This window comes from Nannospalax galili, unplaced genomic scaffold (genome assembly GCF_000622305.1).
Source record: "Nannospalax galili isolate Female #2095 unplaced genomic scaffold, S.galili_v1.0 scaffold3891, whole genome shotgun sequence".
NCBI classification, from domain to species: Eukaryota; Metazoa; Chordata; class Mammalia; order Rodentia; family Spalacidae; genus Nannospalax; species Nannospalax galili.
The window spans coordinates 59,712-84,317 of record NW_008329514.1 but is presented as its reverse complement, the minus strand read 5'-3'; the positions used below and the strand labels follow the sequence as shown (position 1 = coordinate 84,317).

At 38.0% G+C, this 24,606-nt stretch overlaps 1 pseudogene; it reads left to right on the top strand.

The window, feature by feature from the left end:
• LOC103737912 overlaps positions 1 to 24,606 on the top strand; it is a 92,028-nt pseudogene that overhangs the window by 38,723 nt on the left and 28,699 nt on the right.

Below are 24,606 nucleotides of genomic sequence, written 5' to 3'. Positions count from 1 at the left end.
TTGACTATGTAGGGTTGGTGATGAAGAGATGTGGCTGGGAAGCCCCATTTGCAGCCCAATCACAGAGATACTTGTCTAGCCTGAAAATTATGGGGCACGGAAGTTACGTATTTTTATCTGTTAATTTAGAAAGAGCTCTCTGGTAGCTTAGTGGAAATTGAGAAGAAAAACAAAACAAAACCCTGAAGATAAGGAATCTAGTGAGAGATTTTTGTAGGAATTTAAATAGAGCTGAGTCACTTGTCAGGACTAAAATAGACATGGTGGTTGTAACGATTATCCTCCACAAGCACATACTGAGTCCTTGTTCTCTTGTGGCACTGCTTGTGGGGTGGGGTATGGCCTGTGGAACCTTTAAGAGGCAGGGCAGAGTTGGGTATAAGAAGTGGATTTTTGAAGACTATATCCGACATTTAGTTTCGTCCACCGTGTGCTCCTGCCACCCTTGATGGAGCCACTTCTCCATGTCTTTCCTACTATGACAGACTGGAAGTCTCTGAAATTAGAAACCAAAACAAATCCTTCCTCCTGTTACACTGTTCTTTGAGTGTTTTCATCACAACTGTGCAAAAGCGAGTAACACAGTCATCAAGAGGGTTGTGTAGGAGGCAAAAGAACATGGGGCAGATTTAAGGGCTCTGACCCTGGGTATCCCTCTCAGATCACTGGATGGATAGTAGATTTCCCTAGATAGAGAATTCAGAACATCTTTGTGCCCTGTGCTTATTGTTGTATATAATGAGGTTTAATAGTGTAACCTACTTTGTATCTAAGAAAAGAAGACCATTGCTTTGACAATGATACCAATGTTAAAGTACACAGTGGTAAGAATCCTTGTTGCATTTGTCTACAGTTCTTATTTCAACCGTAAATAGTTATGAGAAGTATAAGTCCTTAAATGCTAACCTTAGAAGTTTTCCTGATGCCCAGATGACTGGCTATGTGTAATAAAACCAACATAAGAACCCATGGGATCTGATTCAGTATCATGTTGTTTCTTTGTAAAGAGATTTATAGAGAAACTTGTTAAAAATATTGACTGTAGTCTTGACTGAAAGAGTCTATTTATATCTGATTAAAGAGAACAGCAACTAAAATTCCCCCAGAGCCTCAGGGGTGAGGACAGGACTGGCAAAACCATAAATCAGAACCTCCCCAGTGTTCACCATTGAATGAGATAATGCATGAGCCAGAAAACCAGAAAAGGATTTATGATGGTCCTGAATTACTTCCTCACCTGGCTTCTGCATGAGTCTATGTCTTAGAATGAAAAGAAAATTGCAAACAGCCCAGGCTTTCTTCATGAAGTCCACTGCAGTAAACAAATTCCAATTTATAAAAACTTGCTGTGAAGAATATTATTTAGTGTCTGTATAACTTTAAGTATGAAATGAAAACATTTAGATGTCAACATTCAAGTTTAAGAGATTCTGAGAGTTTTAGGAAGCTTGCTACAAAGACTTATGGGCTCTACACTGCACATGTTTTTAGTTCCTTAATTCAACTCTCAAGTTTCTTCTTCAAATCATTGAGAAAGGTCCTAAGGGTCACACGTAACAAATATATTAGACTGTGGTGCAAGAGAATTTATGGTGTGGTTATTATTTGTAATATGATCCAATAAGGTTTTTATTAAAGTTGCAAAATGAGTAATCACATATTCTCATTATTGGCTCATTAATAGTGAATTCTCTGATTTATGTACTGAACCAGAATTATAATTTAAATCACTGCTATTTGAACCATTAATTAGTATTATTTTATTTTCATTCCCTCATTGATTGAAGGTCATCTATTTATGTATTACTCAGTAGTGGAGCGTTGAACAAAATACACACAGTCTGGTTTATGTGGAACTGACAATCTGTTGAGGCAGGCAACTATATATGCAAATAAACATATAATTAAAAGTTGTCAAAAGAGCAATGAAAAAAAGGATTGGGTAACATGACAGAAAACAAAGGCATCTTATTTTGAGATCTGAACATGAGAGAAAGTTAGTCTGAGAAAGTAATACAAGGCAAAGTTTGAAAACTGAGTAAGAGCTGGCCAAGAGGAGGTTGGAAGAGAGTCTCCAGAGGGGAGGAGACTGTTGTGAGGGCTGTGGAGTAGAAAGCATCCTGGGGAGGAAGATGGAGAAGGGGATGAGGAAGGAAATTGGAGATGGAGAGAGGCCACATACTGAGGGAGTGCTTTGGTCCTATTAAGGATTTTGAATTTTATCCTGTATAAAAATAGGAAGTCATGGTACTATTTTAAGGTAAAAAATGCCATAACTTGATTTACAAGTTTTATAATTTAGGATTATAAATTTTACCTTAAAATAAATTTCTCAGTGAACTTACAGAGGTCACTTGAATTATAGGACTGTGTTTCCTGAAGGACTCCACCCATTTGTCTTGCCTTACAGAATAGCTGATATTATTTTATTAACCATCAACATCATAGTACTGTTCCATCAAATTTACATTTTGAGGCTAGCACTGCACACAGCACAAATCAATAAGAAAAGCCGCCTAAACAATAAAACAGGAAAATGATATAAAACATTTTGGAGATCAAATATGTTAAATTCAGTGGTAACTGGGAAAAAATATAAACTAGAGCAATATATTGTGAACATTTTTATATTTGGTGATAGCAAATGCTGGTGAGTTTGGAGGTGTAACACACTTGGATGCACTTGTTGGTGACGTATAAATGGCACTGCTACCTTAGAGGCATCTGTCAATCTTGGCTAAGATGCTGAATGTTCATGACCTCCACCTGTAGGCCTCAACCTGAGTGTTTTACCCAAATACACAGGTAGACATCTACAAGTGATACTCGTTAGAACACTGCAGTAATAATGTATTTAAAAAAAAATAGAGGAACGGTTAAAGTGTAGTGTATCCACATTTTGGGACACTTGATAGTATTTTGCAATTAGGAGTTAGATCTGTTACAGGGAGTAAACAAAGCAAGTCATGAAAGGTCACATATGGTTCGATTCTGTTGTGTTAAAACCCCATCACACAATGAAGCTCTATTTTTATACATATGTAAAAGCAAAGAAGTTGAGCAAAGAAATTTCTTTGATGTTCAGCATTTTAGTTTCTTATAAACTGGTAAAGCATTTATGTATTTATTTATTATTTTTTTTAAATCTTAGCCCTAATGAAATGATCTAGTTGAATTTAGGCAGATATAAAATAATTTGCTTTGGCCTCACGGGGTGTTGAGAAATAACTTTAACCTTTCTTTCACTTTTAAGAGAATTTAGGGTTGGGTGTTCAGTTATTTCCGATTTTTTTCAGGTATTCTCTTTAAAAGAGTTTCATTTTATTCCCTGATAGATATACGAAGAATTGTTTGCTAAAATGAAGTAAATGATAGTCCACTTCATTCAGGATTTAGGTTAAAGTGTTCAGGTTAAGTCAAAGTTACCTTGAAATCCCATTTTATTTCAAGCCTTACTAAATAAAACTTCCTAAAAATATTGGCCAAAATTATACAGTTCCTCGAATTTATTCAGTATCCACTGCTACTTGAATTTATTTCCATGTAACTCCTCACCAGCTTCCCCGTCAAGCTGTCTGAGGGTGGGCAGCTTGCTAATTGGTGCCAGCACAGTGGTCCGCCTCCTTTCAGGCCTGCACCTGACAATTCCTGAGCTTTGACTCAGCAGCTTCTCTGAACTTTCATCCTTTAGGCTACACGAGTGCCCAGTGTGAGACCGACATAAATGAATAGGATAGTAACCCCTGCCAGTATGGGGCGGACTGTGTGGAGCTGTCCTCAGAGGAGCTGTACGGACGCGTGGCGGGGCTGCCTTCCTCCTTCAGCCACCATGGGGCCGCTGGCTATGTTTGTATCTGTCAGCCTGGATTCACAGGTGAGGCCACAAATGGGGAAAGGCTGACTGCAGCTGGCGGCAGACCCTGGATGCATTCAAATGGCTGATAAACAGTAAAATCTGTGCCGTGTAAATTCTGGGGCCATGGCACAGAGGGTCCCCCTTGTGGGCACGAAAAAATTCTTGCTTCACGTGTAATTTCTTAACTCGTGGGGACGATGTAAAGAATGGGGATAGACATGGATAAAGGGAAACATGTTTGTACATTTTAGTGGGAATTGCAGAATGTTCCATAGAACTGTCTTCGAGTTGATTACTGAAGTGCTGTCAAGAATGACCATACCAGTTAAGATGTCCTGGCTGCCTCCAACTTCAATGGCTTAGTGAAATAATATTTTTCACCTATATGAATCTCGAAATTGTATTTGCATCAACAATTTTTGTCCAGTTGTGGTTCGGAGGCACAGACTCCTCTTTTCCTCCCCACCTCTTCAGCATGTGACTTCCAAATTGATCATGCAGAGGCCACAGGAACAGGCGTGAGGACTCCTATTGGCCTGAGCAGCCAGGCCCTTCTAGTAATGAATATCCCTTCTTACACATTCCATTGTTCAAAATGTAGCCCTAAAACCAGATTTATCTGCAGCAAATAATGAAAAATCTGATCTTACTGTATACTTAAAGAGAAAACAATTTTCATAAACAACTATTAGCTGGAATTGGTAGATTGAAGGCTCAAGCCTAAGCCTGCTGACTGGAAGCTTACCTCCTATCTTATTAAGCCACATTTTCTAAAAATCTTTTTGAGACAAGGATTCCCTGTAACCCTGGCCTGGAATTTGCTATGTAACCCAGGCTGGCCTCGATCTCACAGCAATCTCCTGCCTCTACCTCTGGAGTGCTGGAACTAAAGGTGAGCACCATCATGCCTGACTTTGTTACATTTTAATGTTCATTTATTTTACTTTGTTTCTTTTATTTTTAAAATTAAACCCTTTGTAGAATAGTAGATTCACATATAATTTTAAGAACTAACATGGAGAGGCCCATGTATACTTTCCCCCGTTTCCCCAGTGAACCATTTTGCATTCACACCATTAATGATGAAGTTTCTTCACATTTCATCATTAGTATATAGTTGCTACTTCGATAGGTATGTACTGATATATCATTGCCATTTTAATGTACATTTCTCTAGTGATGACTGATATTGAACAGTATTTCCTGTGCTTATTGTATTTGACAACAGTTTATCTTTTGGAGAAATGTCTCTATGATTTTGCTATTTTTTTAACTGGGTTATTTTTCTCGATTAATTTTCTGCTTACAGATTCTAGGCATTTTTGTCGCTAAGCTACAACTTATAAATTTATATCTGATACTTAATTTTCTTTGCAAGGGCTATAAATAATATTATGTTTTAAATTCCATTTGTACATAGTCATTGTTGGTATTGAGACATGACAGGGAACCTGCACCCATTAAATCTCAACAATATGATTTTCTAAGCAAGACCTCCATAATAGACAGCACCAACTGACATGCCAGAGTAGATGAGGGAAAGTTCACAAGACCCTACCCTTAGATGAAGACCTACAGATAATCAATTATATGAAAAGGGTTGCTTAATAGCACATGGCATGATGTGTCTTGGTAGCTACCCACTAATGCCTGAAAACTAATGCATGTAGGTATTACTGTTTATGCAGGTCCATTAGATCTTGCTGATTCTGCTGCTCCCATCTTCTACTGCCAGTGTTCTGTCTGGACAGGATTATTACTTGCACTGAAGTTCCTATTGGTAGACTTGTGCTTCCCATTCAGGTTCCTCAGTCTTTGTTTCATGTATTTTTTGAGACTGTTGTTCAGTGCGCATTGAAAAGTCATTATGTTTTCCAGGGGGTTGATCCTTCTGCCATTATGCAATGTCCCTTGTCTTGTGCATGTGTTTAAAGTCTACTTTATCTAATATTACTATAGCCATTCCTGGAGTTTTAAATTTTAAGTTTACAGGGCTGGAGCGATGGTTCAGTGGTTAAGAGCATGGCTACTCTGCAGAGGACCTGAGTTCTGTTCCCAGCACTTACACAGTGGCTAACAACCATCTAAAATTTTTTTCCAGGGGATCCAACATCTTCTTTTGACTTCCTTGGGCACTGCACACATGTAGTGCAATTACATGCATGCAGGCAAAACACTCATACACATAAAATAAAAATTAATTAATTAAATAACTTTTGGTCTTTTAGAGACAGGGTCTCCCTGTAGCCACAGCTGGCCTGGAACTAACTATGTAGACCAGGCTGACCTCAGTCTCACAGAGATCTGCCTGTCTCTGCCTCCCAAGTTCAGGGATTAAAGGCATACACCATCATACACAAAAAAATATTTTTAATAGGTTTGTATTTTATGCCTTTTTCCATTCTTTGGTTCTCAATCTACCTATGTTGTTGACTTTGTAGTTCTTTTTAAACATCATATTAAACAATGTATTATTGTGTCATATTTTTTATATCTTTTACTCTTCTACTATAAGTTAGTATATTTAGATCATTTATTTTAAGCAGTTTTTAATATATTGAAGGTAAGACTATCCTTTCTTCCCTGTTTGATTCCCCTTTCTCTTTCATGATGTCATATGAGTTACTTGACTTTTTAAAAAATTTTTATTTATTATTTTATGTGTACAAGTGTATTGTTTGAATGTATGTGAGTGCACCCATATTGTGCAATGCCGCGGAGGTCAAAAGAGGGCTTCAGAGTCCCCTGGAACTGGAGTAAAGGACGGTTTGTGGCCGCCAATGGGTGCTGGGAATCAAACCCTGGTCCTCTGCAAGAGCAGTCAGTGCTCTTAACCACTGAGCCATCTCTCCAGCCCTTGGAGTTACTTGACTTTTTAAAGATTTCATCTTGATTTTGTTTGTTATGTGTTTATTTAAATTTTATAGTAATTACTTTTGCTTGTCTTATCAATCATCTACTACTTTGAGGTGAAGTAGAGAAACTACTTCTTCTTAGGTTCTTTTCCATTCCCCACTGTAATGTATCATTTTGAGGATCAGACGTTTCAATTTTTATTTTAATCACTAAAGTGACTTAAATCATGATCTTGCCTATTTCTTTCTTTCTTTCTTTCTTTCTTTCTTTCTTTCTTTCTTTCTTTCTTTCTTTCTTTCTTTTCTTCTTTCTTCTTTTCTTTCATCTTCTTTTTTGTTGTTGTTTGTCATTTGAGACAGGGTCACCCTGTAGCCCCAACTGGCCTCTAACTTGATAGATAGCCCAAGCTGACTCCGATCTCACAGAGCTCTGCCAGCCTCTGCCTCCCAAGTGCTGGGATTAAAGGTGTATGCCATTGCCTCTGGCTATTTTTTAAATACTTTATTTATTATTTTTATCTTATGTGTACGAGTGTATTGCCTGCATGTATGTGAGTGCCCCATACCATGCAATGCCATGGAGGTCAGAAGAGGGCTTCAGATTCCCCTGGAACTGGAGTTAAGGACAGTTCGTAGCTGACATGTGGGTGCTGGGAATCAAACCCGGGTCCTCTGCAAGAGCAGTCAGTGCTCTTAACCGTTGAGCCGTCTCTCCAGCCCCACCTCTGGCTATTTTTATTTCTATATTTCCACTCTCTATTTTGTTGTTTTCTCTCCTTCCATAATCTCCAGATTATTCTTTATTCATTTTCTTTTTGTTTATTAAAAAACTTCCAATTTTAAGAATGATTAATCATGTTGGTGATGACTTCTTTTTATATTCCTTGTTTAAAAAGGACTTTATTGCCTGCTAATACTGGATGGACAACTTATTAAACATAGAATTTGTTGTTGACAGTTATTTCCATTTGGAATTTGGAAAGATTGATGCTTTCCTTCTACACACTATGGTTTCTTTTAAAATATTATATTTTTATTTATTCTTCTAGAATTTCATATATATTTATATATGCAGTGTATTTTGGTCATATTCACCCTCCCACTCCAACTCTTTCCTGGATCCTCTCCCCCCACGACCCCTCTCAACTTCATATCCTTTTTAAAAAATTTTAAAAAACCACAAAGTCTAATTGTTGTTGACCACATGCAAATGGGTATGGCCATCACTGGAGCATGATCAATCAACCAGAGGTCATGTGCCTAAACAAAAATGACTGACTCTCCCCCAGCAGCCATTACTTGTCAATAGTTCTTCAGCTAAGTGTTGCAGCTCAAATGCCCCTTCCCCATCCGTGTTAGAATGCTGACTGGCTTGTTTAGGCAACCACAGCTGCTATGATTTCATAAGTGCAACAGCCCTATCTTGTACACGACACTATTTCCCTGACTTCTGATTCATACAATCCTTTTGCCCCCACTTCTGTGATGTTACCTGAGTCCTGGGGAGAGAATATGTGATACAGATGTTCCATGTAGGGCTGAGCACTCCACAGATGCTTACTCTCTGCACTCTGACCACTTGTGAGTCTCTGTATTGTGAGTCTCTGACCAGTTGTGAGATTCTCTGGTGAGGACTGAGCTGCATTAATGTATGGAGATGTATGTTTATGTGGAAGTTTGATACCATGTACATTTAGCAAAATAATAGTAATAGGTTCTCCCCTAGGACCTATGAGTTCCCCAGCTATGAGATCTTGGCCATATTTACAGTATCAAGCATTAGTTTCCAGGCAGAAAACAGTTGGTTGCCCCTATAACATTCACACCACTATTGCACCAATGGCAATATCTTGCCAAGTTTGTCATTATTGTAGCTCACAGAGCTCATAGCTGGGGTAAATTGTTGATGGTTTTTCTCTCCCAGCAGCCTGTAGAGAACCTTCCTCTGCAGTGAAAGCTAGCCAGCAGGGAAGAAGTTTCCATGTCAGTACCAGCTTGATTTTCCATGTCCTATGACTAAAGTGTATGGAGTCTATTAACACTAACAATGTTTTAAAAAGTCACATGGAAACCTGCTATTTTATAAGCTTCCTGGAAAAATAATGTAAAAGAATTTAAATGGAGTTATCCTACATTGGAGGTGGGGGTGGTATATAATGCTTCTCTTAGAAGCCACAGGTTGCCAAATGAAACCCAGTGCTAGGTGAATGGCTTAAGCTGTTGGTCAAGGGGGTATCAGAGACTCCCCCTCCAAACATACAGGCTATTGTTATTGCTCTGGGTTGCACTCCATGGAGTCTAATGAGAAACTCTCTGCCATTGTAATTGGTGCTTCCTTTTACTTGCTGGTTACTTTGTCTTTAGTTTTAGTTTGGTTTTACTTTTTTCCTTTGTCTTTAGTTTTCAGAAATTTATTTAGGATGCGCCTTGGTGTTTCTCTGTTTGGGTGTATCGTATCTGTGATATACTCAGTATGCCAACAAGCTTTTTGTTACTATTACAAATACCCGACGAAAATGCTTGATGCCATTGTCTTTGGTCCTGGTGGGGAGTATGTGGCAGAAGAGGCTGACTCACATTATGGCAGCAAGAAAACAAAAAGAGTGGGAAGAGGAGAGGCTGGAGTCCCAATATCCTGTGCAAGGCCATTCCCCAATGACTGAACACAGCTCCACTCAGACCCACTTCTAAGATTTCCACCACCTTCCAGTAGTGCCATGGAACACTGACCAAGTTTTTAACACACGGCTTCTGAGAGGTACTCATCAAATCATATCACTCAACTTTGTAAACCTTTGCATTTATATTTTTGTCAAATTTGGGGAAAGTTTAGCAATTTTTTTTTCCTTGAATCATTTACCAAATATACATTGCTTTTCTTTATGTGTATGTGTGTAGGTAAGTGCACCTGTGTCGTACAATGCCCGCGGAGGACAGAAGAGGCTGTCAGATCCCCTAGAACTGGAGTTACCAAGAGTTGTTAGCTGCCATGTGGGTGCTGGGATTTAAATCTAGGTCTTCTGCAAGAACAACCAGTGTTCTTAACCTCTGAGCCATCTCTCCAGGCCTACACATTCTTTTTCTACTCAGAACGCTAATCATAAAAATTTTGTCTTTTACCTTATTTCCCAAAAGTTTGTAAACACCTCTCTCCCCCTTTTCTATTTTCACTGTTCTTCCAACTGGGAAAATTCTGGTTTTGTTTTTTGTTTGTTTGTTTTTCTCCTCAGACTGATGCCCTTCCATCTCCCCTCTGATATTAAGCCATTCAGAAAATCATTTTGTCCTTTGCACTTTGTAACTATGTGATTTTCTTTCCTGTGTACTGTGGGTCTAGTGATTGTTGGTGCTCTTGTGTGTCTCAGCTATCAAGCTCCCACTGATCTCCATCTACAGTCTCTGAGTAGCTAGAAAGGGTTTCTTCATTGATGGGACTAGAGTTTACGATCCTTGGGAATGAAGAGGCACCTGTGGCTAGACAAGCATTGTGATGGGAATGAGAACTGCGGTGGAGTCCTTATGCTAAGGTCTCCCAGCCACAGGGTATCTCTTGATGGAGCCAAGGAATTCCAGGATTGTTGGGGTGGGAAAAGGACATGATTGGGCCAGTAGTAAAGAAAACTTCTATTCACTCATTATGCCGGAGAACCTAAATGACATGATGAATTAGCATTTTTGATACGAGTGAACATGCTGTGTCTGAAAATTAAGAGGGTGTGGTGACTTATGTCCTTGTTCTTGAACCACCGTGTCCAATCTGAATCAGAAACTCTTGACTCATGCTTTAAATATTAACCTATCATTTGTTTCATCAAAATATGGTTATGTGAATACCTTTAACCAGTTTCCAAACTGTTTTAAAATGAATTCAGCTTTCAATTCTAACTTTCACTCACCAACTCCAATTAGCATCTATTCCTTCTAAGAGGAACAGCATTGGCATCTCTGGATGCTACAATTTGCTTCTGAGGCTGGGATTTATTCTGCTTCACCCATCTGCTCTCTGTGTGGAAAAAATTGAGGCAGGCAGCAGGGGATCCTGAGCATCCTGGCTTCAAACCTATAAGCGGAGTTCTTAACAATAAACACCCGGTGAGAGCCACCTGGCAGAGTGATTCACACAGAGCGTTGGTTCTCAGGTTCATCTGCTTCAAGCACGATGTTGTTAAAAATGAAGTATTCATTTTTCCTTAAAAGTTGCATCTTGTGTTCATTTAAAATTAAATCCTGTTCTTTTACCTAAGTCCAACTAAAATAGCCATATAGAGAGAAGCATCAGAGTTTCATGCAGCAATGAAGCAATGAGGCGTGTGACACGGTAGCTCCTGCCTGAAGTGAAGTTTCAGTAGGATTTGTTCACTTGCTGACAATGTCTCAGACTCATGCTTAGAGATACTTTTATTCTCACAATTTCAAATTTAAGAATATAGAGTCTAAGTCACTTAGTACATATTTTATACACATAAAAATGGAACTCTAACGATAAAACTTGGTAGGCAAAAGGACACATGACCTTCTCCTCCTCAAGGATCATTGTGGAAGAGGGGGCAGAAAGATTCTAAGAACCAGAGATGGCATACAAGTACAAGGAAACTCTTGTCTTAGAAGCTCAGGGTAGTTGCACATATGATCCCACAGAACCCATGATAGCAGTCACAAGACCTGTGTAAACCCATGCCAAACAGGAGTCTAGCATGGATGGGGGAGGTGGGCAGGAAGTCCCAGCCCTCTCTGAGGATCTGTTGACAGTTGATAAGATACTGGGAGAGGGAGAGTCAGCTTTCTCAATGATATGTCACCTGGTAGGTTGGCCAAACATTAAAGGATAGACACACACCAAGGAGCACTTGGAGAGCACAGATTAGATTTGGTAAGCCTTAAAATATTTTAAAAATTATTTTACTTTATTTATTTTTTAATAATTTATTGAGAATTTCATACAGGCATATGAGCATATAAGGTGGTTTTGATCAAATCCATGCCCACTCCTTCCCATACAATTCCTCCCATATCTCCCCATTACTTTTTCTTGATAACTTCATGTATTCTTTCTTCTTTTTTTATGGGGCTTTTTGCTACTCTAACATTCTCCCCTCTGAAGAGGCAACCCTTAAATCTTTTGAGGATTAGATAAGAGCTCCAAAATACTTTAGACATTTTTGGCCTTTGGAACAGAGTACGTTGCTAAGAGGTCCAAGAACATTTTGACTTTTAGCCAAGAAACTGGCTACTGTTTTTTGGGACCTTTTTACACTAACTGCCTAGCCAATTCTTACCTCCTATTCTAATCACATCATTCTCTGAAGAGGTTACCCAACTTGCAGATAGGGACTCAGGATGCAGACAGCTCTGGCTTCTTCCATGCTGAAAAGGGATGCAGGGTGAGGCAACTGGGGTACCTCTTCAGTGGGTCTATCTAAAAGACTCCCAAATTTCATAACTCTTATCTGAAGGGGGAAAAGAAAGTCCTTGACTGGTGACTAGGAGATGTGAAGGAGAAGTAAAGGCAAGAGTAATTAGTATTACAAGTTGCAGATAGGGAACTAGAAAAAAGGTCAGAACAGGGCAACTTTCAAATGTTCATATGAGAGTCCACTGGAATTTCTTGATGAGAGCTTCCAAAAGCATCCCTCTATTGGGTTCCTACTCATTTTTCTTTTCTCTGCCTCAGCTGGACTCTAGCATGATGGGTTTAGGATTTGCTTTCAGGTATTTTGATAGCTGTTGGAATGATTAGATGTTAGAGTGGTTGGAATCAGTGTTAGTTCCCTCTCAAAAGCTTCTAGATAGGGGGAGGAAACAAATTTATCCATCATTTTAGAACAATAGCTGGTTGTCTCCCTTAGCTACAGGTGGGCACTACAGTATTGCAGACCAAGATTTGAAGTCTCACACCTGAGCAGCACTTTCTGATTCAGAACCAAATCATCAATGAGAAATAATTATCTAAATAACTTTATATGGACTTAAGCCTAATGTCTGAGAAATGTAATCCCTTGAATGCTTAAAGAAATATACTGATCACTTTACTCTTTGGTTATGCTTTCCTTTGGGGTGTTTAAGATCATACAGTTGTATCAAATAAATCAATATATATTTACACTTAAGGTTTTTTGAGGATCTGTTCCTCAGGGCTCACATGGGCTTGGGAGGAGCTCCTGGCTCCTTTCTTTTACCAGTTCCATAAATGTGACGATAAGTCAAAGGTCCTGCTCGATCATATCTGGCTTCACTTGTACGCCTGTAGGAAATATTTCCTCTGAGTTGACCCTCCTCTTTGTAGATGGGACACTCGTTCAAGTCCATCTCTTGGGGTCTCCATGGCCACCGTGAACAAGCGGACAAGTGACTCACCAAAGTTACAGGACGTTTGAAGAGATGTTTCATAGTCCCCTGGAACTTAATTGACCTTGGAGGGCAAGGGGCAAAAACTGTCCTAAATTTAAGTATCTCTGACCAGATTAATATAGGCCTCAAAGTATGACATTAAACATCCAAAAGTTTAGTTCCACCAGTCTGGTACCATGTGCTATGTAGATAAAGCTTGGGTGAAAAACCAAATGATCTCAGATAAACCTTCACTAGGTATATATTTTGTTCCTTAAACTAGTTGACTAAACTATGACCTTAGAAATTTTAAGTTATGTTTATATTATTTTTGTCTCATCCTTTATATATCATAACAAATCTACACAGACCTTCATCACTTGTTTATGCTTTCTCCTTTTTCCTGTCTATTTTGGAAAATATCTCCAATCCCATATCTTTTTAACATCTTTAACATTCTCATTTTCTTTTTTTTAAATAATTATAAGACACAATAATATTAACAAGCAAATTGTCCATCTGTTGTGAGAATTCTTTTCCTGGGGACACTAAGCAATGCTTATTTTCCTTCTAAGGTGAAACCAATGTTTGATTAAAGTTTTTCTGGGTGAAGCCTTCTCTTTCTAGCCTTCTCCAGATTGTATACTTTAGTCCTCCCCAAATCCAAGAGACCATGTGTGATTAGGGCCAAATTACATACAGTTGGCTGGGAAGAAAGGCTGGATAATCTTGTGAGGGCCCAATGACCCTGCTTACCCCTCCTTTAATGAAGGAGCACAACTAACAACAAGTCCAAGTGTGATGATGTTTAGCAATTAGGCACTGCTGAAGTCATGATGATGGTAATTATTTCATGCAGAAGAGACTGCTGTACAGCATAATCTTATTAAAAGGACATGGAATTTAAAAGGATTTGGTGGTAGGATCTATGTATGAGGGAAAACATGTCTTTTATTTTTCTGAGTCTGTGTTACTTCACTTAGTATAACAGTTTCCAGATCCATCATTTACCTGAAAATTTCATTATTTAATCTTTCTTTACTGATAAATAGAACTCCATTGTATAAATATACCATGTTTTTGTTAACCACTGGCGAGTTGAGGGGCACTTAGGTTGCTTCCATCTCTTAGCTATTGTGAAAAGAGCAGCAACAAACATGGTTGTACAAGTGTCTCTACAATAGGATGAGTCCTTTGGGTGTATGCCAAGGAGTGGTATAACTGGATCATGTGGTAAGTTCATTTTTAGTTTTTTAAGAATTCTCCACACTGTTTTCCATAGAGGCTGCACGAGATTGCAATCCCACCAGCAGTGAGTGAGTGTTCCCCTAACTCCACATCCTCAGAGCATTTGATATCATTTGTTCTCTTGATCCTAGCCAGTCTGATTGGGGTAAGGTGATACCTTAGGGTGGTTTTAATTGCATTTCCCTAATAACTAATGATGCTGAACAAATTTTGATATGTTTCTAGCCGTCTTTATTTTATTTTATTTTATTTATTTGAGAACTCTCTCTTTAGATCTTTATCCCATTTTTAATTGGGTCATTTGGTTTCTTGCTTCTTTGTTTTTTGAGTTCTTTATATAATCTGGACGTTAAACCTCCATTAAATGTGTCACTGGTGAAGATTTTTATCACATTCTATGTTTTTTTTTTCACTTTTTTATTGTTTCTTTTGCTATCTGAAGCATTTTAGTTTAATGAGGTCCCACTTGTTGATTGCTGACCTTAAGTCCTGAGCAACCTCTGTCCAATTTAGAAAATCCTTTCCTACACCTATTTCTTGTAAGTTACTGTCAATATTTTCTTCTAATAGTTTCAGGGTTTCCAGTTTCACATTGAGGTCTTTGATCCATTTGGAGTTGACTTTTGTGCACATAAGGATCTAGTTTCATTCTTCTGCAAGTGGGGATCCAGTTTTGCCAGCACCGTTTGTTGAAGATGCTGTCTTTCCTCCATTGTGTGTTCATGGCACCTTTGTCAAATATCAGGTGGCAAAAATTGTGTGTACTTGTTTTCGGGTCTTCAGTGATGTTCCATTGATCTATGTGTTTATTTTTGTGCAAGTACCATGCTGTTTTTATGACTATAGCTCTGAAATATACTTTGAGATCTGTTATAGTAATCCCTCCAGCGTTACTCTTTGTGCTCAGGGTTGCTTTGTCTATCCAGGGTCTTTTGTGCTTCCATACTTATTTAAATATGGTTTTCTCCAATTCTGTGAAGTATGTAATGGGGATTTTGATTGGAATTGCATTGAATCTACATATTGCTTTTGGTAGGATGGTTATTTCAAATATTTATTCTTCCAATCCATGTGTATGGGAGGTCCTTCCATCTCCTGGTGTCTTCCTCAATCTCTTTAACGATTTAAAATTTTCACTGTAGAGATCTTTGTTGTCTTTGGTCAGATTTATTCCAAGATATTTTATTTTTTTTGCAGCAATTGTGAATGGGAGCATTTACCTATATTCTTTCTCCAATTGTTTGTTATTGGTATATAGAAAGGCTATTGATTTTTGTAGATTTATTTTATAAACTGCCACTATACTGAAAATGTTAATCAGTTCTAGGAGTTTTCTGGTGGAACTTTTGGGATCTCTTAGGTATAATATCTCCACAAAGTGATAGTTTGACCTCTTCTTTTCCAACTAGTACTCCTTTAATTTCCTTCTCCTCTCTTATTCCTCTAGAAAGAGTTTCAAGCACTATGTTGAAAGGAGTGGAGGTACTGGGTATCCTTGTCTGGTTCCTGATTTTAATGGGAATGCTTCCAGTTTTTCTCCATTTAGAATCATGTTGGCTGTGGGTTTGTTGTATATAGCTTTAATTATGTTGAGGTATGTTCCCTCCAGTCCAATCCCCTCTAGGACTTTGAACATAAATGTATGCTGAATTTTGTCTAAAGCCTTTTCTGCATCTATTGAGATGACTGTGTGGTTTTTGTATTTGAGTCCATTTATATGATTAATGACATTTATTGACTTGCATATATTGAACTATCCCTGCATCTCTGGGATAAAGCCTATTTGATCATGCTGAATGATCTTTTTGACGTGTGTCTGTATGCGTTTTGCAAGAATTTTGTTGAGAATTTTTGCATCTATGTTCATTAAGGATATGAGTCTATAGTTTTCTTTTTTGGTTGTGTATTTACCCAGTTTGGTTATTAGAGTGATGCTGGCTTCATAGAAGGAATTTGGGAGTTCTCCCTATGTTTCTATCGTTTTGAATAATTTAAGTAACATTGGTTGGAGGTCTTCTTTAAATGTCTGGTAGAATTCTGCTGTAAATTCATCTGGGCCTTGGCTTTTTTTAGTTGGGAGTCTTTGTGTTATTATTTCAGTTTCCTTATACGTTATGGGTCTGTTTAAACTGTTGATCTCTTCTTGTTTAACTTTGGTGGTTCCCATGATTTTAGATGTCCATCCATTTCTTTTAGATTTTCAAATTTAGTAGCATATATTTTTAAAATATTTTCTTATAATGGTCAAGATCTTTTAGGTGTCTGTCGTGATGTTTCCCCTTTCATCTCTGATTTTGTTGATTGGGATTTGCTCTCTCTTTCTTTTGGTTAATTGGGCTGAGGGTCTATCTTGTTTAGCTTTTCAAAGAACCAGCTCTTAGATCCATTGATTCTTTGTTTTGTTTTCTTTGTTTTTATTTCATTAATTTCTGCTCTGATTTTTGTTATCTCTTCTCTTCTGCTGAGTTTGGGTTTCATTTGTTCTTGCCTTTCCAGTGTCTTGAGTTGTACTGTTAGGTCATTTATTTGGGCTTTTTCTACTTTTTTAATGTAGCCACTTAGAGCTATAAACTTCCCACTTAGGGCTGCTTTTAATGTGTCCCAGAGGTTGTGTTGTGTTGCGTTGTCCTTTTTGTTGGATTCCAGGAATTCTTTTATTTATTTCTTAATTTCTCCTTTGACCCAATCATTGTTTAGCAGTGTGTTGTTCAATTGCCAGAAGTTCGTGTAATGACTAGGCCTTTGTCCAGTGTTGATTTTGAGCTTTATTATATTGTGGTCTGATAGAATGCATGGGATTATTTCAACTTTTCTTGTATTTGTTGAGGTTTGTTTTGTAGCCCAGTATGTGTTCCATGGGGTGCTAAGTAGAAAGTGTATTCTTTGGTGCTTGGGTGGACTATTCAAAAGATGTCTGTTAGGTCCATTTGATGTATAGTATCATTTAATTCAGATGTCTCTCTGTTAATTCATTGTCCAGTTGACCTGTCTAATGGAGACAGTGGGGTATTGAAGTCCTCTACTATTACTGAGTTGGGGTTAATCTCTGTCTTACTGTCCTCTAGTGTTGTTTTTATGAATTTGGGTACACCAGAATTTGTGCATTTATGTTAAGGATTGTATTATCTTCTTGCTTAACTGTTCCTTTGATCAGAATGAAATGACCTTCCTTATCTCTCCTGATTAGTTTTATTTAGAAGTCTATTTTGTCAGATTCTAGAATTGCAACCTCTGCCTGTTTCTTAGTGCGATTTGCTTGGAATATTCTTTTCTATCCTTTTACCTTAAGGTAGTGCCTATACTTGAAAGTGAGATGGGTTTCTTGAAGACAGCAAAGGGATGGATTTTGTTTCTTAATCCATTGACTTAGCCTGTGTCTTTTGACTGGGGAGTTCAGTCCATTGATATTTAAGGTTATTATTGAAAGATGTGTATTGGTTGCCATCATTTTGATTGTTTGTGTTTTCTGTGTAATTTTGTGTTTCCTTGATTATACTTTATTTTCTTTCATTTCCCATAGGATATAGTTGTTTCTCCTCTCTTTGCATTGCTTCAAGTATTCTTTGAAGGGCTGGTCTTATGGACATATATTCTTTCAGGCTGCTCATGTCATGGAAGATTTTTCTTTCCTCGTAAACTATAATAGATATTTTTGCTGGGTAAAGTATTCTGGGCTGGCATCTATTGTCATGTAGAACTGGAAATACCTTGGTCCAGGCTCTTCTGGCTTTCGTAGTTTGCATTGATAATTCAGCTATAATTCTGATGGGTTCTCCTTTGTATGTGACTTGTTATTTTTCTTTTGCTGCTTTCAGTATTCTCTCTTTGTTCTGTACATTTTGTGTTTTTACTATGATATGTCGTGGAGAGCTTTTTTTCTGATCCTGTCTATTTGGTGTTCTAAGTGTTTCCTGTATTTGTATGGGGATATCTTTCCTTAATTTTGGGAAATTCTCTTCTACAGTCCTGTTTAAGATCTGTTCAACATCATTAACTTGAAATTCTTCTTCTTCCTCTGTTCCTCTGTAGATTTGGTCTTTTCATGGTGTCCCACATCTCTTTCATATTGCATTCCTGTGGCTTTTTTTTTTAATTTTCCATACTCTGCTTGAGCAGCCCAATTCTTCAACTTTATTCCCCAGTGTTGATATTCTGTTTTCCATTTCATTCATTCTAGCAGTGAGGCTCTCCCCTGTTGTTTCAAGTTGTCTTATAGAGTTTTGCACTTCCTTCTTCATTTCTACCTGAGTTTTCTTCAATGTTTCTATCTCTTTTGTGAATTCATTCAGAAGTTTATCCCTATCTTCTTTTAGTTCTTTGTTTGTTCATGTGTTCTTTAAATTGGTTGAATTCCTTGATCATGTTTATGTTCGTTCTTTTAAATTCTATGTCCTGGGTTATCTCTAGGGGGTTCTCCTTGTAGAACTCTTCTACAGGACTGGTGGAGTTTGGTGGGGACATAGTGTTTTGGCTTTCCATTTTATTATTCTTTTGTTGTGATTTTGGCATGTGAATTTCTTTTGTTGTTTGTGATTCTGATATAAGAATTAAGTTGACGTATACTTCTGTTTGTATTATTGGTGTGCCTTGTCCTTTTCTATGTAAAGCTGATTGGTCCAGGTTTCAGGTTCTCTCAGGTTTTATTTTGTAGGGAACTGATGGCTTCAGATCAGCTACTCAGGAGCACCCACAGAAGTCCAAGTCAGGTTCCACTCAGGTACACTCAGGCTTCCTTCTAATGTTTTGGTCCCTACTAGCGGGAACTCAGAGCAAAATTTGGCAAGTTCCCACCACATGGAGACAGGATCCAGGAACTCTCAGGCAGTCCTCTGCATTCTCAGCCCCTATGCCAGAGGGAGGCAAGAATAGGCACTCTCTAGTGGTCTGCTGAGATCACAGCCACTACACAGATGGAGGTCGGAACCCACCCTCTCAGGCTGTCTGCTAAGCCTTAAAAATATTTTAAAAAGACAAATGATGATATAGAACATGAAGTAAGGTGAGGGTGGGAAGGGGAAGGGGTCTGAATATTACCAAAATACATTTTATGAAATTCTCAAATCAATAAGAAGAATTTTAAAAGGACACATGAGTCATGAAAGAAGATATAAGGCTATTTTTGTAACTTCAACTCTACCATAGTTCTTTCTTCTTCTTTTATTAGCGGTGGATGAGCAAATCAAAATGCAGTTGATAGTGAAAGTGTAAATCCTATGTGAAGATCTATTGCTTCTGAATGGTCATTCTAACTGAGTGGACGCTCACTGAGATGTATAGGTACTGGAGTTGGGCAGGTCTTTGAGTCGCTTCCTTAATCTAGCCATGTGAAGTTCTCATTTGTGAATTTGTTACTTCAATAAAGTGATTTTGCTTAGTTAAAAAAGATCAATATTTGTTTTGACATCCTTATTTACTTTATAAAGATTTTCAACACATTCACCCATTTTTTTTCCTTTGCCTTTACCATGTATGTTACTTCTATAAGCAAAACTACTGATGGTGTTAAAAAATATTTCTTCTTGTGTTTTTTAACTTACTGTGTTAGCTATACTTTTAGGGCAGTTGTATCACCTCCTTATACACAGATTAATTTTATAATGTATAGTTGTTGAATGCTTACTACAGTCTATAAAAATATGGTAGCTAGAGGAGAAATGCAGTAGCCCTGATTTAGACCAAATTCAGAAACAGAGTAGCTATGTTTGTGAGACTCAGACAGAAGTCTGTGAGCATGATGTAGCTGTGGCCAGAGAAGCTAAGGAAAAGCTTGAGAGTTACGATCAGCAGATGGATACCAACTCTATAATTCCTGTGTGCTGGCCAACAAATCTTAGGAAATAATTGGTTTGGTAAAACAAAAGATTAAAACCACAACCAATTTTTCACCAAAAAGTTCTTAATTCAAGTCTCAGTAATCCACATTATCACACCATAGTCCTGCCTTCAGAACTTTGTCTATGAGCTGTGGGTTTTTCATACTAGGGTCTTGTTTCCATGTGAGAGATGTGGGTTGCCCCCACTTTAAAGTACTTGAAGGAAGGCTGGGTTTTCTGACTATAGTCAAGTGTTTGTTAAAGTGAAAAGTCAAAAAAGCTTTTCAAAGAAAGGGTTGAGGCTCCCGTGAGTTCTGCTTTCGGTGAGTACACTGTAAACCCTCATTAACTAGGTCAACTGTGCATTTGCTGCCTGAGAGCACACCCAGCCCATCTTGACAACCTGTGTCTTTTTCCAACTGTTGAAGATCCCTCAATACACTAGCACTAGTTATTTGGAAGAACAATATTAGTGGCCCCTATCTGACCTGACCGGCAGTTCTAAATGCCATTTTTTTTTCTATAAATGTTTCTTAAGAGAATCTTTCTTCTGGCATTAACACAGGACATCCCAGAAGCACCTGCCCTACCCTGCACCCTCTTCCAATGACCACCGTATACACATTAATGTCCTGTGGGCGTGCCTGTGGGGTATGTTCTTAATTAGGTTCATTGAGGTGGGAAGACCCACCGTGAATATGGGCAGCACAATTTCATGGGCTGAACACTGGACCGAATGGAAGGTGAGAGTGAGCTGAACACCAACATGCTCGCATCAATCCATTCCTCTCTTGCTCTTGCCTGTGGATGTCAGTTCTTGCCACCTTGACTTCCCAGCAATGATGGATTTAACCTGGAATCATGAGCCAAATAAATTCTTCCTTAAGTTGCTTTCATAAGAGTATTTTATCACAACAGAAAACAAAACTAAGTCACACCCTGCACCTCAGACTTATGTACTGGATCCTTTTCAGTGCCTCAGGGCCTTGTGGTTAGGAACTATTCCTTATAGATCTTACATTGCTGTCTTTTCATTCCATCCTGAATCATCCTTGTCAACTTGCCTGTCTCCTGTTTGCAACAAAAAGCTCCCTGTAATGCTATGCTCTCTGTGTATCATTTGCTACCCTGCCAACCTCCATCAACAGGATTTCTGAACTGTACCCCTCTATCTCACTTCCCATAACTCTTTCAGTCTGGCTATCCTCAAAGCTTCCATGTTAGCAATTTCCATTTTGCCAACTCAGAGCTTAGTGTTTGGTCCTCATCTAATGTGAACTCTCATTTGCAATTGTTTGCTCGCACCTCTGGACACAAGCTCCTTGTAATTTCTCAATGCAGTGCCCGCCTCATTTCTTTCTACTCTGTGCCATGCTCCTGCTAGCTCCTCTCTGTATTTTGACACTAAGTACTTAAGGCCCTGGAGCTCAATTCTTTTTTGTCTACACTCATTCCCTAGGAAATCTCAATGTAATCTTTTGACTTTAAAGTTTACATAGATGCTTACATCCACATTTTAACCTCTCGCCCTAGCTTCTCTCTAGTACATCCCTTAACCGTTCCATCTAGACAACTGAAATAATTCTCAAACACTGATCATTTCTCCATGATTCTAAAACAATCAAGATAAAGCAAACAATGGCAAATAAAAACAGCAGCAAAATCCAGCACACACACACACACTCATAGTAAGTATATCCTCCTCATATCAGCATATGACAGCAACATATCAATCAAGTTGGTCAGACAATAAGTCTAAAAGCCATATTTGGTTTCTTTTAGTATCTTCCATCTGATTCATCTACGTTCATTGGATTATCTACCAAAAATAGTTCAAGGACACCCTTGTATCCCCACCTCAACCATTTTTCAACTCTGGATCAAGCCAGTGTCCTATCTTGAGTAATGCAATGCCCTAGGCTTTTGATATGCTTCATGCTTGACTTCCTAAACCAATTCTCCACACAGCTGTTGGAATAACTTTACTGTGCAGCCCATCTTGAGTCTTCCATTTAAATTGTCCAATGGTTCATCTCACCCTGAATAAAATTCATGCTTGTAAACATGCTCCATAAATCTTTCTAGGATTTGCCTTTGGCAATTCTCTCTGTACCTACTCCTTGACTTTGCACTCTCTATACTGTAGCTGTATTAGATTCCCAAAGCTAAGTAAGTCAAACTCATTCTTACCTTGGAATACTTTCTTTGCCTAAAAGATTCAAGATCTTTGCAGAGGGAACCTTTTACTTCCTCCAACTCTTTGTTCAATGTCCTTTTCTAGAGAGGTTTCTCTGGTCCTCACTAAATAATGTATGACCTCTGTCTGGACCCCAGTGTTTATATATACATGCTCTACCTCCATACTGAAGGCACCTTTTATGGTATGTATTGCTATCATATCTTACATATAACACACACACACACACACACACACATTCTCTCCTCTCTCTCTCTCCCCCCGTTTATATTTTAACTTGCTCTTCCTATCTTAACTAGAATCACCTACAGTGAAAGAAACATTGAGCAACTTCTTAGCAGTTATAGCTTCAAGGCCTAACAGTGCCTAATTCTTAAGGGAAAAATCAATAAATATTTGTTGAATATTAAAAATTTAAATTCAGATGTAATTCATGAAGTTGAACACTTGCCTAGTATGCATGAATTTCTGGGTTTGATTCCTAGCACCACATAAAACAGCTAGTGGCAAACACCTGTAATCCCTTGGCATTTAGAGGAAAAAGAATATGAAGTTCAAGGCCATCCTTGGCTACATGAATGAGTACAAGGCCAGCCTGTGCTACATGAGGCTTTGCCTCAGAAAAATTACTTGTGACATAGCACTTGTAGGTCACTCATGACACAATGGATGGCCCCACACTCACATACATATGCTAATCACTAATTGGACTCCAGGTTAATAACAACAAGAACTTGAAGCTTGGGAGACAACAGTTAATGGGCACTGGGGAGAGCTGGAGCAATGTTGTAGTGGATGGCTGTGATCAATACTCATTATGTAACTGTAAATTTTCAAAGAAATTGTCAAATGAAATTTTCAAAGAATAAATTAAAAAATTAAACCTATTTTTTTGAAGTTTAAATCAAATTGCAGGACTCCTAGTGGCAAATATTGATCAACAGCCCACAATGTCAGGAAAGTTTTGCCCTTAACAGCCAAAACTTTAATGAATCTTAGGAAGACTCTTTCATTCTCCTAAGCCAGATATAATTAGTTGAGGCTCAGAATTCTTGCTCCAATTATAGCCTATGCCAATTTTGATAAATTAAGTTTCCTGTGCCTGTTGACATATCACAACTTGAAAAATGTGTTCACCTTATTTCTGATTGATCTTCAATTTTCAGGAGCATAACACCTTAAGTTTCTCAGTTTACTTTTTTTCTATCAAGAACTTAAAGATTTATGAAGAAAAATTCAGAGGTATTATAAGAACCTTCATATTTCTGAAAGAGTCCTAGGTTAAAAATGAAATTCTTTAAAATTTGAACCATTTTTATTATTGTCTTTGAGCTAAATATATATCTTTAGTTCGTTACTTGTGACAAAAGTCATTTTACCTGTTGAATGTATTAGTAGAGCTGACCTTTTTGACTAGGACAAAGTTATTTTGTTGTTTTTGTCTATTTTGACTTTCTGTTTTTTTCTCCCATAGTATATGAACAAGGGTGAGAAGAGGTAGAGAGGATCAGACTGCGTTGAAACATGGAAAAGTATTTTTTTTTTTTTTTTTAGTTCGTAGAACAATGTAATTTTAAAAACTACCATTCTAACAGTTAGGACTTGTCTGGAGAAAGTGATAGTTAAGAGAATCTAAATGGTATTTTTTTTTAGAAGAAGCATTTCATTACAGCTTTAACATACTCAGTAACAATTTCCAGAGCAAAGATACATCTCTTTCAAAAGTGGCTATAAAATTTTTAGGTTTCACACAATGATGCAAATTCTACCCAATTTTGGAAGATATTTCAAGTTGAAACAAGCAAAATATCCTGCTTGTCACAAAGTTTTTATTTAAATTAAATTCACAGTTAAGAGCGATATATGTTTATTATTACATTTTCCAATGTGGTGGTTTGAATGAGAATGTCCCCATAGGCTCCAAGTATTGGGACATTTTGTCCGCATTTGGTGGTGCTGTTTTGGGAGGCCTTACAAAGTGTGTCCATGCTGGAGGAAGCACATCACTGGGGGCAGGCTTACAGAGTTCTTAAGCCTTGCCAGATCTCCAGCCACGCTTTGCTTTTTGTGCCTTCTTGAAGATGTGAGGGCTTAGCTGCTGCTCCTACTCCAGCCACCTCTGCTGCCATGGATCTGTAAGCTAAATAAATTCTTCCTTTTGTAAGTTCCTTTGGTCATGGTGTTTCTTTCACAGCAACAGAAAAGTGGTTAATGCATGCAGGTAGTTCTGTTATCATCTTAATTACTCCTGCCTTTGTTTTTTTCTCTTATTTACTTGTTCTTACTGGCTCTTTACCCTTAATTGCAATG